Below are 15,739 nucleotides of genomic sequence, written 5' to 3'. Positions count from 1 at the left end.
CTGTAGTTTGAAAAATGCATTCAAATGTATAGGGTTTCAATGCAGGTATTAAATATAGGAGCCAGACCCCTGTTGCTCCCTCACACATATATAAGTTCCACCACAGAAGCAATTCAGGGCTCCAGAAGTGTTCAAAGCAGTGCTATAGCATGTGTGCTTGGGTGTGCATTCTCTTGCACAGTTGATGTCTTAGTTTTGTTTTTCAACATTGTCATCCAACACAAGGATTGTGTACCATAAGAAAAGCTTTGAAGGTATGATTTATGCTATTTAATTCTAGACCCTTCTAACCCAATATGAAATGAAGATAGGAAGAAAAGGCAGATGGGATTCTGAGAAACGCACTGAAATGAAGACTGATAGGTGTTCCCATCCCTAATGCTTCCATACTGTTGGCTTCCAAGAAAACAAAGCCACATTCAAAGTAATACCTCTTTGTCTTCTGCCAGCTTTTACATCCTGACAGGTGAACTGATCCGATGGGCTTCCATGCTTAGAAACAGCAAGATTTATTTCAACAGTTGGTAGTACTTAAAAACCCTGCAGGTTACTAATGGACAATAGAAAAAGACATTTTTGTGAGAAGTAGCAAGATGTATGTTTTCCGCTGAGGCTCAGAGGAAGCACCTTTAAATGCCAAAAACAAATGGTCTCATTTATAAAGGCTGCACTTACAGAATCTGTTAAGAGCAATAGTTCCAAACTAGATACGAGTGAAATGAAGGTTTTTCCACATTGTAACTGTCATTGGTGCCCTAGATTACACAGGGATGTTTCATAACTGTTTGAACAGATATTGCAGTTAGCACTATTTGTTTGATTTACAGGAACACTATGTTTGAACTGTGCATTTTTCATAGTCTTAGAAACACCTTCGGGGGAATGAATATGCTACTACAATTGGCCATGCACATTTGCAGGTTTAGCTTTTACAATTTCATTTTTGCAGATGTGATTAATATAGTCTTTTTAGGAATCTGAAGATCCTCTGAAGAGATTCTATTGTCAAAACCTGCCAGATGTTGAACACAGAGTCATGCTGATGGACCTACATATTCTTAAAAAGAGACCATAGGATTGCAGTGGAGGGTCTAGAGCAGTGTTTCTCAAATGCTGCTCCTCCAGGTGTTTTGGACTTCAGCTCCCAAAAATTTCAGCCAGTTTACCAGCTGTTAGGAATTGTGAGAGCTGAAGTCCAAAACTTCTGGAGAAGCAGAGATTGAGAAACATTGGTCTAGACCAGGCATAGGCAAACTTCAACCCTCCAGGTGTTTTGGAGTTTAACTGTTAGGAATTGTAGGAGTTGAAGTCTAAAACACCTGGAAGACCAAGGTTTGCCCATGCATGGTCTAGAGCAGCATTTCTCAACCTGGGGGTCAGGACCCCTGGGGGGGTCGCAAGGGGGTGTCAGAGGGGTCACCAAAGACCATCAATAAACACAGTATTTTCTGTTGGTCATGGGGGTTTTGTGTGGGAAGTTTGGCCCAGTGGTATCATTGGTGGGGTTCAGGATGCTCTTTAATTCTAGGTGAACTATAAATCCTAGCAACTACAACTACCAAATGTCAAGGTCTATTTTCCCCAAAAACTCCAGCAGTGTTCACATTTCGGCATATTGTGGATTCGTGCCAAGTTTGGGTCTGATCTATCATTGAGTCCACAAAGCTCGCTGGATGTAGGAGAACTACAACTCCAAAACTCAAGGTCAATACCCACCAAACCCTTCCAGTATTTTCTTTTGGTCGTGGGAGTTCTGTGCGCTAAGTTTGGCTTGATTTCATCATTGGTGGAGTTCAGAATGCTCTTTGATTTTAAGTGAACTATAAATCCCAGAAACTACAACTCTCAAATGACAAAAATCAATCCTCCCCCCAACCCCACCAGTATTCAAATTTGGGTATTTGTGCCAAATTTGATGCAGTCAATGAAAATACATCCAGCATATCAGATATTTACATTACGATTCATAACAGTAGCAGCATTACAGTTTTGAAGTCGCAACAAAAATAATTTTATAGTTGGGGGTTACCACAACATGAGGAACTGTATTAAGGGGTTATGGAATGAGCAAGGTTGAGAACCACTGGTCTAGAGGTTTCTAGAGAGGATCCTTCTCTTCAGGATGGTTCTGTGGACAAATTGGCATAAGCTGACTACAGCGTCCCACTGAAGAACCCAGAGTTTCCTGAAGAGATCTCAGGTGAAAATAATAAGATCTTTTAAATGGTAGTTTTTCCACTTTACCTACATTAACTACCACATCCATGAAATTAAAAGCAGCTTCTCTGTAATGTCAGGGTGGGAGTATATTCTGACCATGACAGTGGAGAGTAGTGGCTTTCATGACATAAGTTTTATGAATCATACTTGTGTTTTAGACTGAAGTATAACAAATCCATCCAAGTTGTTGAAACTATTTTGCAAATTGGATTCCATGCTTTTGATTTTCCTTGGAAGTACAAAGGAGCTATCTAAAGTACTGAATCCTATTTCTTTGGCTCCATTCGAATTCAGATTGAAATCCAGAAGTGTATGTATGTATATGTTTTATCCTGAATAGTTTCTGCTATGTAAATTGCCTGGAGCATCTCGGATGGAGGGCGATTAATAAGTAATTAAAGATGATGATAATGATGAAGTAAGTCATTTACAGCAAAGGAATTCACCAAAGTGGAAGGGAAGTGTGGTAACAAGGTTCCAGCCATTTCCTCATGTAATCATGATAACCTGATAATATGTAGCTCATTGCTTAAGCAAAGGGAGTAACTCATCTGAATGGAGAAATGTCCAGTGCTAAATCAAAATGGCTTCCTAGTTGTCCATCTATTTTCCAGCTGTGAAATTGGGGGGAGACATTTGACACAACATTGTTCAAGTGTAGGAAGTTGAGAAAACATAATTCTCCAAAGCGTTTGAGGTCTCTCCTCCCAAATGCTCAATAAGTATATCAAAGAAGTAGAAAAACTTGGGTCAAGTCTGACACAAAAAGGAAATATATTCGTGCACTTTAATCTGGAACATATTCTGAAGCAAGCCTCTAAACTTTCTGGAAGATCTTGTGTCTTGCTAAAAGTCAAGTCAGATCATTCTCCTTTTCTTACTGAACAATACCTGCAAAACAACAATGATAAATATAGTGAATGCAGGTTTGCACCGTTGGTCTTCGTCTTGAATTTAGGATTTTTCATGGTAAATCTTTTTGGCGTTACACATGCTAACCTTTTCCCTGTGTCCTGTCTCAAAACAGATTTGCTGTTGTTTATCACAGCCTCCTCTTAATCCATGTTATGATTTCCTGCCTGGATGGTTTGGTCTTTACTGGTGACCCTTCAACATTTGTGTTCTATTCATTGACCTGGAATGAAGTCAAGAAGGTGGAAATAGCATAAACATGCAAAGAGAGAAAAACTAGTTATTTTATCAACCAAGAAAGATGTTTTTCTTTACTGTCTCCTGAATGGGAATAAATGGAATGACCAAACATAATTATTATTTCATATTGCTTTGTAGGAATGTGAAAATCTGTCAGTTTCCTCCTCCCTGCATGCCTCAGCATCCCACAGCTATTCTTGTTCCATTTCAGTTTCGTTTTAGGCTTTGAAACTTCCTCCTCCATATTGAAATTTATGGCTGGCATCCTACTGGTATTTTACACACACACAAGTTCCCTTTAAGGGCTATTCTATGTTTTTGTCCATTGCTTAATATCTGTGTTTAATTTAATAGTGGCATAAGCAGATTTTCAGAAATGTAACCACTGCATGCACAGCTGTGCATTTTTGGGTTATGTACAGCTCTTTGTCAAGGCTTTCATTATGGCCCTTGATTCACTGGGAGTGCAGAAACTGCCACTGCACTTTTCCCCATTTCACAAATGGGCACTTTAGTATATATGACATCATTTGCAAAATTTTGATCTTCAATAGATTTGTTGGGATGTGCCTTCAAGTCATTTCTGAGTTTTTATTTTGGCAAGATGTTTTTCAGAGGTGGGAGCTGCCTTTGCTTTTTTCTAAGGTTGAGAGGGTGTGACTTGTGTCACCCAATGGGCTTCCATGACCAAGCCTTTTATATACTTTTTTTTAAAAAAAAAAAAAACCTGTATTTTTCTGACACCAAAAAGTTCCACTAGCCTGACAAATACACAGATTTCTCAAGCAAAATGCTGATCATTTCACTGACAGTTTCAGGAGTTACAAAAAAGGCATTCCCATGTATAAATTAAAACCAAGTGAAATTTCTTCTGATTTTAATCTTCCTCTATAGTCTAGCAGACCTGTTCTGACAAAGGTAATGTAAGTGGAGTTACTAGGGCTGGGCGATTTCGTTCGTTAATTTCGTAATTCGTTATTAATTCGTTATTTTTTTATAATGAAGCGATATTGAACCATTCAGGAGCAACCAAAAAACGAAACGAATTTTTTCAATTCGTTTCGTAATTGTTTCGTAATTGTCTCGAAATCGATTCGTAATTGATTTGAAATCGTTTCGTTATTATTTCCGCATGTCTGGTGCAAGTTTTAGGGTTGCTGTTTGTTTTCTCAGTGAAAAAAAATTAAATTATCACACCAACAGTCAACAACAGAGGGAGAGGGAAGCTTCCTGTCTCATTTGGAGGTTTTTTTAGCGTATTGCGCGATTGCGCCTGCCATTAATGAATCGATTCGTAATTGTTTCAAAATCGATTCGTAATTGATTTGTAATTTACTAAATTTCGTAAATAACAAAAATTTTTAAAGGAAAATTTCGGAATTCTTTTAAAAATCGAAACGCAAAAACCCCCTAAAAACGAATCGAGTTTAGAAACAAATTTTTCTGTGGTTGCCCAGCCCTAGGAGTTACACATGTACTGCCATTGGGCAAGATGTGCATCACGCATTGCACATGGATGGACATGTGCACCGTCTATATAGTTTCTTTCTGTCCTTTCACCTTCCCTCTTCAAGCAAAAAGTGGGTGCTAAAAACAATATCATACGAAAGCTTACTGGCACAACCTGGGGATCACAACCAGACATAGTGAAGACATCTGCCCTTGTGCTATGGTACTCTGCTGCTGAGTATGCATGCCCAGTGTGGAACACATCTCACCACACTAAAACAGTGGATGTGGCTCTTAATGAGCCATGCCGCATTATCACGGGGTGTCTGTGCCCTACACCACTGGAGAAATTACACTGTTTAGCTGGTATTGCACCACCTGACATCCTAAAGTATGTAGCAGCCAATAGTGAAAGGACCAAGGCAGAGACATCTCCAGCTCATCCCTTGTTTGGGCATCAGTCAGCACATCAATGACTTAAATCAAGAAATAGTTTTCTAAGATCTACAGAGACACTTGCTGGAACACCTCAGCAAGCGAGAGTCCAAAAGTGGCAGGCTCAAACCCAGAGGCTCAATCAATGGCTGATACCAAATGAGAGACTCCCCCCTGAGCACACAGAAAACTGGGCGACTTGGAAGGCGCTGAAAATGTAATACAACTGTTCAGTTGCCTGACATGATAAATAAATAAAAAATAACCTTCCCTCTAATGCCCTGCTGTCTATTCATCGATCATAAGTTAACCACAGAATTGCACCAAATGGCATACAAATGCCTAGAGAACTTTCTTTCCTATAATCTCTTGGTCCTCCAGCGCAATTTTATGGTCAACTTCCTAAAGAAGTTGACTATAGTCACACTGGAGGACTTAGAGATTCCTAAAGGAAACATATGAATGAAATCCATGAATAATGAAATCAGAAGAAGTCAAACCTTCAATGTGGAGCACTGATGGTTCAACTTATATGAGTCAAGATTTATGCCCCCCCTCCCAGGTGGAGGAGCATGGTACTGGAGCAAAATGAGATCATTTCTGATTTTTCTTTAATTTATATCCCGCCTTTCTCCTTGCACAGGTTTCAAGATGGCAATTTTATGTTAAAATGCAATACTTACAAGAGAAATAAACTTAAATTACATTTAACCACACAACTTAAAGCTGAAATACTTTGGAGTGTTTTGAAAATATCAACTACACAAAAAAGGAACAAAATGGGCAAAAAGGCTGAGACCTAATCAAATCCAGCTTGAAACTTGAAGCACTGTGTGATCACAAGGGTTACTTTTCCCTGAGCCTCATCTACTGTTTTGAAAGTGTAGCTTGAGAGACAATGGCACACTGGAAACAGAAGGCAGAGCTGTGACAAGTTCTCAAACTCATTCAAGCATAATGACGGGGGAGCAAGGCGTCGTGCCGGTTTCTTTTCTTTTGTGAAAATCAAGCACTTGTCTTCTTGCAAATGTTCATATTCTCCATTGCTGAGGGAGAATGAGATCTTAATTATGGGGCAGAGAGCAAGAGAGACAGAAATAGAGAAAATGACCAAAGACAACTGCGAATTTCGCCCAAGATGAATAAGCCCCTCCCTGCCCTGGGCAATCTCCAGACTGACAATTAGTTCCTTTCATAAGAATATAAATATGATATTATTCTTATTCTTCAGGCAACACTTTGGAGCCCTCGGTGGTGCATTGGGTTAAACCCTGTGCCGGCAGGACTGAAGACCGACAGGCTGCAGGTTCGAATCCAGGGAGAGGCGGATGAGCTCCCTCTATCAGCTCCAGCTCCTCATGCGGGGACATGAGAGAAACCTCCCACAAAGATGATAAAAACATCAAATCATCCAGGCGTCCCCTGGGCAATGTCCTTGCAGATGGCCAATTCTCTCACACCAGAAGCGACTTGCAGTTTCTCAAGTCGCTCCTGACATGACAAAAAGGGCAACACTTTAAATATTTGCTTCTGGCCCTCCAAAGATGGGAATGGGGTCAGTTATTGTTTAGGAGAGGTATTTTTCCAAGGGTTGGGAATGGAGAACCTGTTACTGATATTGGCACCCTCAGAGGTCTTTTAATATTACCTCTGGTTTCTAAGTCCATTGAGGAATAAGAGCTTCTTCACTAAGTCTTCTTTCCATAGCAAATTCCAGGAACTATGGCAGGAATCCTATTACTATGATCATGTAGTGTTAAAAGTCTCTAGCTTTCCCTACTAGGACCATCAATCCTCAATCCTTGTATGCAAGGATAAGTAATTACTGCAGTTTTCTCTCTCAGCTGCAGGACTAAATGTGTATTTCTCCACAGTATTCTCTCTGTAAACAAATGTTCTAATACATTGCAGAGCGATTATTCTGCAAAGAAATACATGTATTTTTTTGCTCAGAAACATTGCATCTGGTACAGAGAATTTCACAACTAGTGTTTTCCGCTCAGGAAACTGGTATTCTACGCCGAAATTATATTCTTTGCCACGTGTATTTCTCCGAATATTAATTTCTGAACATTACTTTGAGATGTATGAACATGATTCTTTCTGTGTTCAGAACAGACAGATTCTTTGAATTGACTAGTAGTTTAGCAAAAAAAATAAAAATATTTCTGTTCATGTCTCAAAGAATTTACTAAAATTTGTAAAACACATAATCAGAATAAAAAGAACTTGAGATATTAGAAATAAACTGAAGGGTTGACAAAAGTGAAACTGACAGACTTTTCCATTACTCAAATGTATGGATGACACCAGCTTGGGGAAGACTGGCCTGTTCTGCTTATTATATTTTAGATGCAGGTGGTTCTTCACTATCTTTTAGAGCAGTGGTTCTCAACCTGTGGGTCCCCAGATGTTTTGGCCTTCAACTCCCAGAAATCCTAACATCTGGTAAACTAAGTTCTTATGGTTTTTTTTCGGGCTATATGGCCATGTTCTAGAGGCATTTCTCCTGACGTTTCGCCTGCATCTATGGCAAGCATCCTCAGATGTGAGGTCTGTTGGAACTGGGAAATGGGGGGTTTATATATCTGTGGAATGACCAGCGTGAGACAAAGGACTTTTGTCAGTTGGGCTGGGTGTGAATGTTTCAACTGACCACCTTGATTAGCATACAACAGGCTGACTGTGCCTGGAGCAAGTAAACTGGCTGTGAGCTGGTAAACTGGCTGTGATTTCTGGGAGTTGTAGGCCAAAACACTTGGGGACCCACAGGTTGAGAACCACTGTTATAGAGGATCATCGCCCTTATTGTAGCATAAATTTTATAATAGAGAGGTTTGAGAATTCTAATTCCAGAATATGAATGACTCTGACTTGCTAGAAGGTTACTAGAATACAAAGGAAGGTCAATGATACATATGGCTATTCAGACTAAAAGACCTCTGGTACATTTCCATAATTGTTTATGGTTCCTTGGACATCTGTTTCTCTCTCATACATTCTCCAATGAAAAGCATCTCAAGTGCATTCGCTCTTAGGCATCTCTGCTATGACATCCCACAATCTTACTGAAGCCGGCAATCAAAGTTAATATCATTATGCCTTTGTTGCCTGTTTTTACCAGAAACAAAATGATGTGTTTTTCACAGAGTTCATATGTTTCCTGCTGCACAGCAAACACCCTCTGCTTTTTATTGCATTTTATGGGATGCAGGTGGCCAATATTATGATGCCTATTTCCATGGGCCAAAAGATTTATCGTCTGCCTTCTGTTTTGCTCCTTCTGCAAGCACTGAAAATTTTGCAGTTGACTAGCAGCTGCTTTGGTAATATCTCTTGATAGGGTACAAATTCACTGGTATAGGCGGCACCAAAAAACCTCCATTCTGCTTTGGTCAGACCTTACCTGAAATACTATGTCCAAATTTGGACATTGAAAACCAATAACAAATTCAACAAGCTGGGATATTTTCAGAGTTGAGTGGACAGAACGGTCAAAGCTGGCAATTCTCAGCAGCCTAATGAAGTTCTTTGTAATATATAGCTGAATCGCCATTCTTTTTTTTTCCCTTTCTAATCTGAGTATAGCAACAAAAAAGAAATTGTATGGGACCTGATTCACAAGACTAATCAGTCCTTGTGAGCTAATACAATACAAATCAACAGGAGTATAGTGGCCAGATTAAGTGATTAATCCTCTGGTCTAACCAGAGTCCTCTGGTTAGAATCCCTTTGAATGTTATGTCCAATTCTGGGCACCTCAGTTCAAGAAGTTTGTTGACAAGCTAGAACATATCTAGAGTACCAAATTATAAAAGTTCTGGAAAGCAAGCAGTATGACTAGCAACTTATGGAGCTCTGTGGGTTTAGAAAAAGAACCAGAACGGTGTAGTCCTTTGATCATTGGACTATGACTCCAATGACTAGGTTCAACTCTCCACTCAGCTATGAAAACCAACTCAATGAAATGATATTGGGTAAGTTACACACTTTCAACTCCAGAAAACCTTATGATAGGTTCACCTCAAGGTTCATCTGAAACAACTTGAAGGCATACACCACTACCATCAAGGTTTTGTTGAGAGAAGAAAATATCAAGATGTTATATGATAGCCATAGAAGAGAACCAGGATGGTGTATTTATTTGAGCTTTAGATCAAATCCTGGGGAGATAAAGTAAATCCCATGATAGGGTTGTCCCACAACTGTGATGAGTTGGGAATGACTTGAAAGCACATGACAACTCAAAAAATGATACTCCTATTTAAATACCTGAAGGGATATCACGTAAATGATGGAGTTAAGTTTTTGCTCCACAAATTAGAATGAGTTCATATTTAAACATAAGTGGTTCCAACGAATAATTAAGCACTTGACTTTTTGACAGTGGAACAATCTGCTCCTGGGGGATGGCAGATTCTCCATTTTGGAGCTCTTTAAACAGACTTTGATGGTCTTTGCTTTGGACTAAGCAGCAGAACTGGTTTGGGAGATGTCCACATACAATTGTACATTGTTTCAAATATTGTATTTTATTTCCCAGCTCTAGATGTCCTTTGGACTTGTAGACTTCCATTTGGACCTCCACAGCAACATGTTTCCCATCACACTCAACTAATAAACATGTGGTCAAATTAAAGGAAACCTATCAGCTGGAAAATTAAATGAAGTAGAAACACACAAGAACTTGGTTTTCCATGTCATTTCTTCAGCAGAAGATATAAACAAACACCCTTCCACTCCCCAATCTCCAAAAACAAATGTGATAAAATGATTAAGCCAGTGGATAATATTCTCATCTTACTGTTATAATTACATGGAATTGATATGGGGAAGAGGAATATGACAGCAATGGCTCTTTTTAAAAACGAAAGTAGATAACTTTAAATACTCATTGAGGATTTGCTGAAGGGAAGTAATGGAGATCTATGCCATCTTTGGAATGAATGTATCAATGTGTTCAAGATAATAAATACATGTGAAGCGCAATGTACAATACAGATTCAAAATATTAACATGACACCTCAATTTATATTGTAGTAATAGTAACATTGATGCATTCAGATTATGATCACATGAGCTGAATTCCACACATTTGAATTTAGTGGAAGGGCCATTTTGGGACAACCACATGCAAATTGTATGAGTGTAGGTTTGCAGTATGCCAGCATGATGTAAGATCTCAGCAATGGGATTATAACATAAATGGAATGCATCAAACAAATGACAGGACATGACCTGCCATTAAAAAATAAAGATTTGCAAAGGTCAGCAGATGGACTGGTGACATTCTATCACATGAAAGCATTGGCATTATTTTAATCTGGCTGAAAGAGGCACAAAAAAGATTGATTGTCTATCTCCAGAGTTCTGAAGACCTCTGTCAGGGAAATCAAATCTTCTTCTGCTTCATCCAATGTGATAGCAGTGGATTGACCTAGACTGATGATACTGCACACTTTTCATTGATATTGAGAGGTAATTAAAAGTTCTTTTGAAGCTCAAGAACTTGCTAACTGGGCAATACTTATGTGGACACACTAGACAAACCACTGCCTCAAAGCTTTATTGTACTAACTTTAAAGGTTGGGGTAAGTAATATACTGATCTATATCATCCTCATGGGAGGCTAGTGAATTCACCCAAATCAGACCATATTCACCTTCTTCTGGGCACAATAGTCACCAAATACCATTAATGATCAGATGTCAACATGCTAGCAGGTTTCCCAAAGAAATCTAAACTAAGTAGGACTATAATAATAATAATAATAATAATAATAATAATAATAATAGCACAACAAAGCATTGCATGGGTAGTTCCTTGACAAAACTGAAGGAAAAGTTGATAAGGAGAAGACCTGGTGATGGCTCATGAATGAAACCCTGAAGAAAAAGACAGAAGGCCTGATTCTTGCAGCCCAGGAGCAAGCCATCAGAACAAATGCCATTAAGGCCAAGATGAAAAATCAGCCAATGACCAAAAATGTAGACTGTGCAAGGAAACTGATGAAACCATTGATCATATCCTCAGCTGCTGCAAGAAAATCACACAGATGGACTACAAATAGAGGCACAACTCTGTGGCCCAAATAATTCATTGGAATTAATGTCATAAGTACCATCTGCTGGTAGTAAAGAAATGGTGGGAGTTTGGATTATTGATGTCACCATACCAGGTGACAGTCACGTTGAGGAAAAACAACAGGAAAAACCCAGCCATTATCAGGACCTCAAAATCGAACTGCAAAGGCTCTGACATAAACCAGTCCAGATGGTCCCAGTGGTCATCGGCACACTGGTTGCCATGCCAAAAGTTCTCAGCCAGCATTTATAGATTGGTGAAGCACCTTGGTAGTAAAGTCTAAAGACCCTGTAAAACTACAACTCCCATGATCCCATAGAATTGAGCCATGACAATTAAAGCATCATCAACATGCATGAATTCTACAATGTAGCTGCACTATTTATATGGTGGTAAGGCGGATACTCTGGTACCTGATAGGATAGCCAGAATATTTGGAAGAAGACTGCTGTCACAGAATTCCCCTTTATATTTTATGTGAATTCGGGATCCTTTTCTTTCTGTCTCCATATGAATTTTGGCAGCTTAGTAAGACGGGATGTTGTAAAGAGCCAATTTATGTTTCTGGGAACATCTGCTGGAAGATGTCAGCATTTCTAACAGAATGCAGTCGAGGGATTGCCTTTTGCCAATAAGGGAAGAGATAATTTTGTTGATCAGGACACTTCATCCAGATTTAGGCCATTTGTATTGATAGAGCATATGATCAACTGTCCCTTTGTGGCCACAACCTGGACTTAATTAGGAGTGGAAAGGAAAGCAAACATAAATCCAACCTGATCGGAATGGGCTGCTTTTAACCTTTGCACAACATGCTGCTTTTCATCCAGTATAATACAGGTGGTTGAGCCTTTCATTACCCAGATTCTGTGATTTGAAAAATTGAGTAATTGTTTTCCAGAACCAGTGCCTTGAGATCTCAATCCCTCCTGTTCAGAGTGGCATGTGGGGAAGTTGCCTTACTGGCTTCCAATGGTAGGAGGCCAGGTTACACCCATGCATTAAGCATCAATGTGCAGAGAAGCAGGGGAGACAGGTCACTATTTGGAAAATACCGGGGGGAGGAATGAGGAATCCAGTGAGAACCTATGGTTCCATCAGAATATAATGGAACTTGAGTGGGTTGGACTCCAAAGGTCCTAAAACCAATCCTGGTGGATGCCAAAGGACCATTGTATTGCCCACCCGTCACAGTGCATGATGTTTTATACACTTCCCTTCTTTTATGTCTTAGGCCCTTCTACATTGCCATATAAAATGTATTTATTTATTTATTTATTTATTTATTTCCCATACTTGTACCCCATCAGTTTCATCCCGAAGAGGACTCAGGGCAGCCTCACAACCAGCAACAATTCAATGCCCAACAAACAAACAGAATCAGAAAAATAACAATTGCAATTAAAACTAGCAATAAAACATAAATGGTTAAAACAGGAATTAAAATCACGCAAGTTCAAAATCACAGTCTAGAGTCAGTCCATTGCTCTGTCACTTTAAGAAATCTTAAGTATTGCAATGCTATAGTTGCTGCTCAAATGCTTGATCCCACAACCATGACTTAAGTTTTTTCCTGAAAGACAGGATGGAGGGGGCTATTCTGATTTCATTGTGGAGGGAGTTCCACAGGTGAGGGGCCACCACTGAGAAGGCCCTGCTCGCATCCCCAGCAGTCACGCTTGCGAGGGTGGTGGGACTGAGAGCAGGGTCTCCCCTGTTGATCTTAATCTCTGTGATGGTTTATTGGAGGAGATACGTTTGGACAGGTAAGCTGGGCTGGAACCATTTAGGGCTTAATAGGCTAAAGCCATCACTCTGAATTGTGCTCTGCTTTGAACTAGATTATATGGTAGTGTAGATTCATGTAATCCAGATCAAAGAAGATAATGCAGAATATTTGCTTTGATATTCTGGATTATATGGCAGTGTAGAAGGGGCCTTAGTTGAGGACTAAAATACTTTTGGTTCAAAATATGAATAGAATCACATAAACATTTTCTGCATGTGCGAACATTTTTTGTGGTTGGGCTAAACAGTTTAAGGTTGTTGTTGTTTATTGTACAGTCACTTCCAACTCTTTGTGACCTCATGGATCAGCCCACGCCAGAGCTCCCTGTTGGCCATGGCCACCCCCAGTTCCTTCAAGGTCAAGTCAGTCACTCAAAGGATACCATCCATCCTTCTTGCCCTTGGTCTGCCCCTTTTCCCTTTTCTTTCCATTTTCCCCAGCATCGTTGTCTTCTCCAAGCTTTCCTGTCTTCTCATGATGTGGCCAAAATACTTCATCTTTTCCTCTAATATCCTTCCCTCCAGTGAGCAGTCGGGCTTTATTTCCTGGAATATGGACTGGTTGGATCTTCTTGCTGTCCAAGGCACTCTCAGCATTTTCCTCCAACACCACAGTTCAAAAGTGTCTATCTTCCTTCGCTTAGCCTTCCCTATCATCAAGCTCACACATCCATAGCTTGCTACTGGGAATACAATAGCTTTAACAATGTGGATCTTCATTGCCAGTGTAATGTCTCTACTCTTCTCTATTTTATTGAAATTCATCATTGCTCTCCTCCCAAGAAGTAAATGTCTTCTGATTTCCTGGATGCAGTCTATGTCTGCAGTAATTTTCCAAAGTTTAAGGAACTGGAGAAAAATTGTGTCCATCAGGCCAGCACAAGCATGAAGAGTTAGTTATCAAGGGGTATGTGTGGTCTGTCCTGTGATGAAACAGGTTCTTTTGGACTCATGCAAAGTTTGCACTTTGAGGCAGGGTGCTAGTCCTCCCAATATTTGTAGATGTCATTTGAAAAGAGCTGGTTCCATTTACTAGACTGACTCCATTATTCCATGCTGACAATCATATTCACTCCAGGGGAGCAATCTCAAATAGGTAAAACCACTTTTTTCACATTCAGTGCTCATTCCTCCTTATTTTTGCACTCTCTTTAAGTACACTTCTTTTCCATGGAGACAATTGTAGGTGATCCAGTCCTTTTAGAAAACACTTCCATTATGAGATATGGAACAGTCTAAAGGATTGGAAATGGTTACGCAAGCAGCTTGCTTTTACAGACTTTATTACAGATCATTTCCTGTCCAGAAGTTAAGTTGATCAATATGTTCCACAAAAAAGTCAAGGATGCACTAACAAAATGCAGTTTTTAATACTTTGTATAAGACATATTTTTCTGAGCTTTAGTGTACTGAATTTCTAACATGTTGTACAAAGTCCCAAATGAATTTCTCAAAACTGCTTTTGTATATTCACAAAAAAAAAATTCACCAAGGAATGCTTAATGATTTTAAATTAGTTTGTATTGTCTACTGTATCAAAATGTGGAAGAATTCACTTTGCATTTTAAGTGCCTTCAATTACTTTCCCATCCCAACTACATGGAACAGTTCCAAGAATTTCAGAAGCATAAACTCAGTCTGCCTTTCTTTCTCTATCTCACTCTCACACACAAACGTAGACATGTGAAAGACATCATAGAATTTGAAGATATCACAAGGGCCTTAGTTTGAATCTGTCACTCCGTGTTCTAGTTGCTAGGACAGCAGAAAACATGTTGTCTCCATATTTATTTATTTCGGTTATTTCTACCCCGCGCTTCTCACCCCAGAGGGGACTCAGGGAGGCTTACAAAGGCACAATTCGATGCCGGCATCAACAAACAATAGAATAAAAACAATATAGCAGGAATTAAACAATTAACAATCAGTTTCTGCATTACAACAATAAAACCAATAAACCACTAAAACCGATTTGACCTAATTAGTGCTCAGCGTTCGCCATCTCATAGTCCAAGTTTCAATTCCACTTTGTCAGTCCTGTCAGTCCTAGTTGTCTGATTGTCCTTATCTAGTTGTCAGATTGCCCGAAGGCCTGGTCCCACATGTTTTTAATTTCCTCCTGAAGGAGAGGAGGGATGTTGATGACCTAATTTCCCCCGGGAGTGAGTTACACAGGTGAGGGGCCACCACTGAGAAGGTCCTGCTCCTTGTCCCCACCAACCTCACTTGTGATAGCGGTGGGGTTGAGAGCAGGGCCTCCCCAGATGATCTCAAACTCTGAGGTGGGACATAGAGGGAGATGCGTTCAGACAGATACGCTGGACCGGAACCGTATAGGGTTTTGTAGGTCAAAACCAGCACCTTGAATTGTGCCTGGAACTGAATCGGCAGCCAGTGGAGCTGACACAACAGGGGGGTGGTGACGCTCCGGTGAGTAATCTGGCTGCTGCTCGCTGGACCAGTTGAAGTTTCCGAACAGTCTTCAAGGGCAACCCCACATAGAGTGCGTTGCAGTAATCCATATCCAATAAGACATCCTTTCAAATAGTTTACCATAGCCATCTTAATCTTTTATTCTCCAAGCTAAACAAAGGCATGGTTTCCAGGTTCT

Source organism: Anolis sagrei, chromosome 5, assembly GCF_037176765.1.
Source record: "Anolis sagrei isolate rAnoSag1 chromosome 5, rAnoSag1.mat, whole genome shotgun sequence".
Classification (NCBI taxonomy): Eukaryota; Metazoa; Chordata; class Lepidosauria; order Squamata; family Dactyloidae; genus Anolis; species Anolis sagrei.
This window is presented reverse-complemented; position numbering follows the sequence as displayed.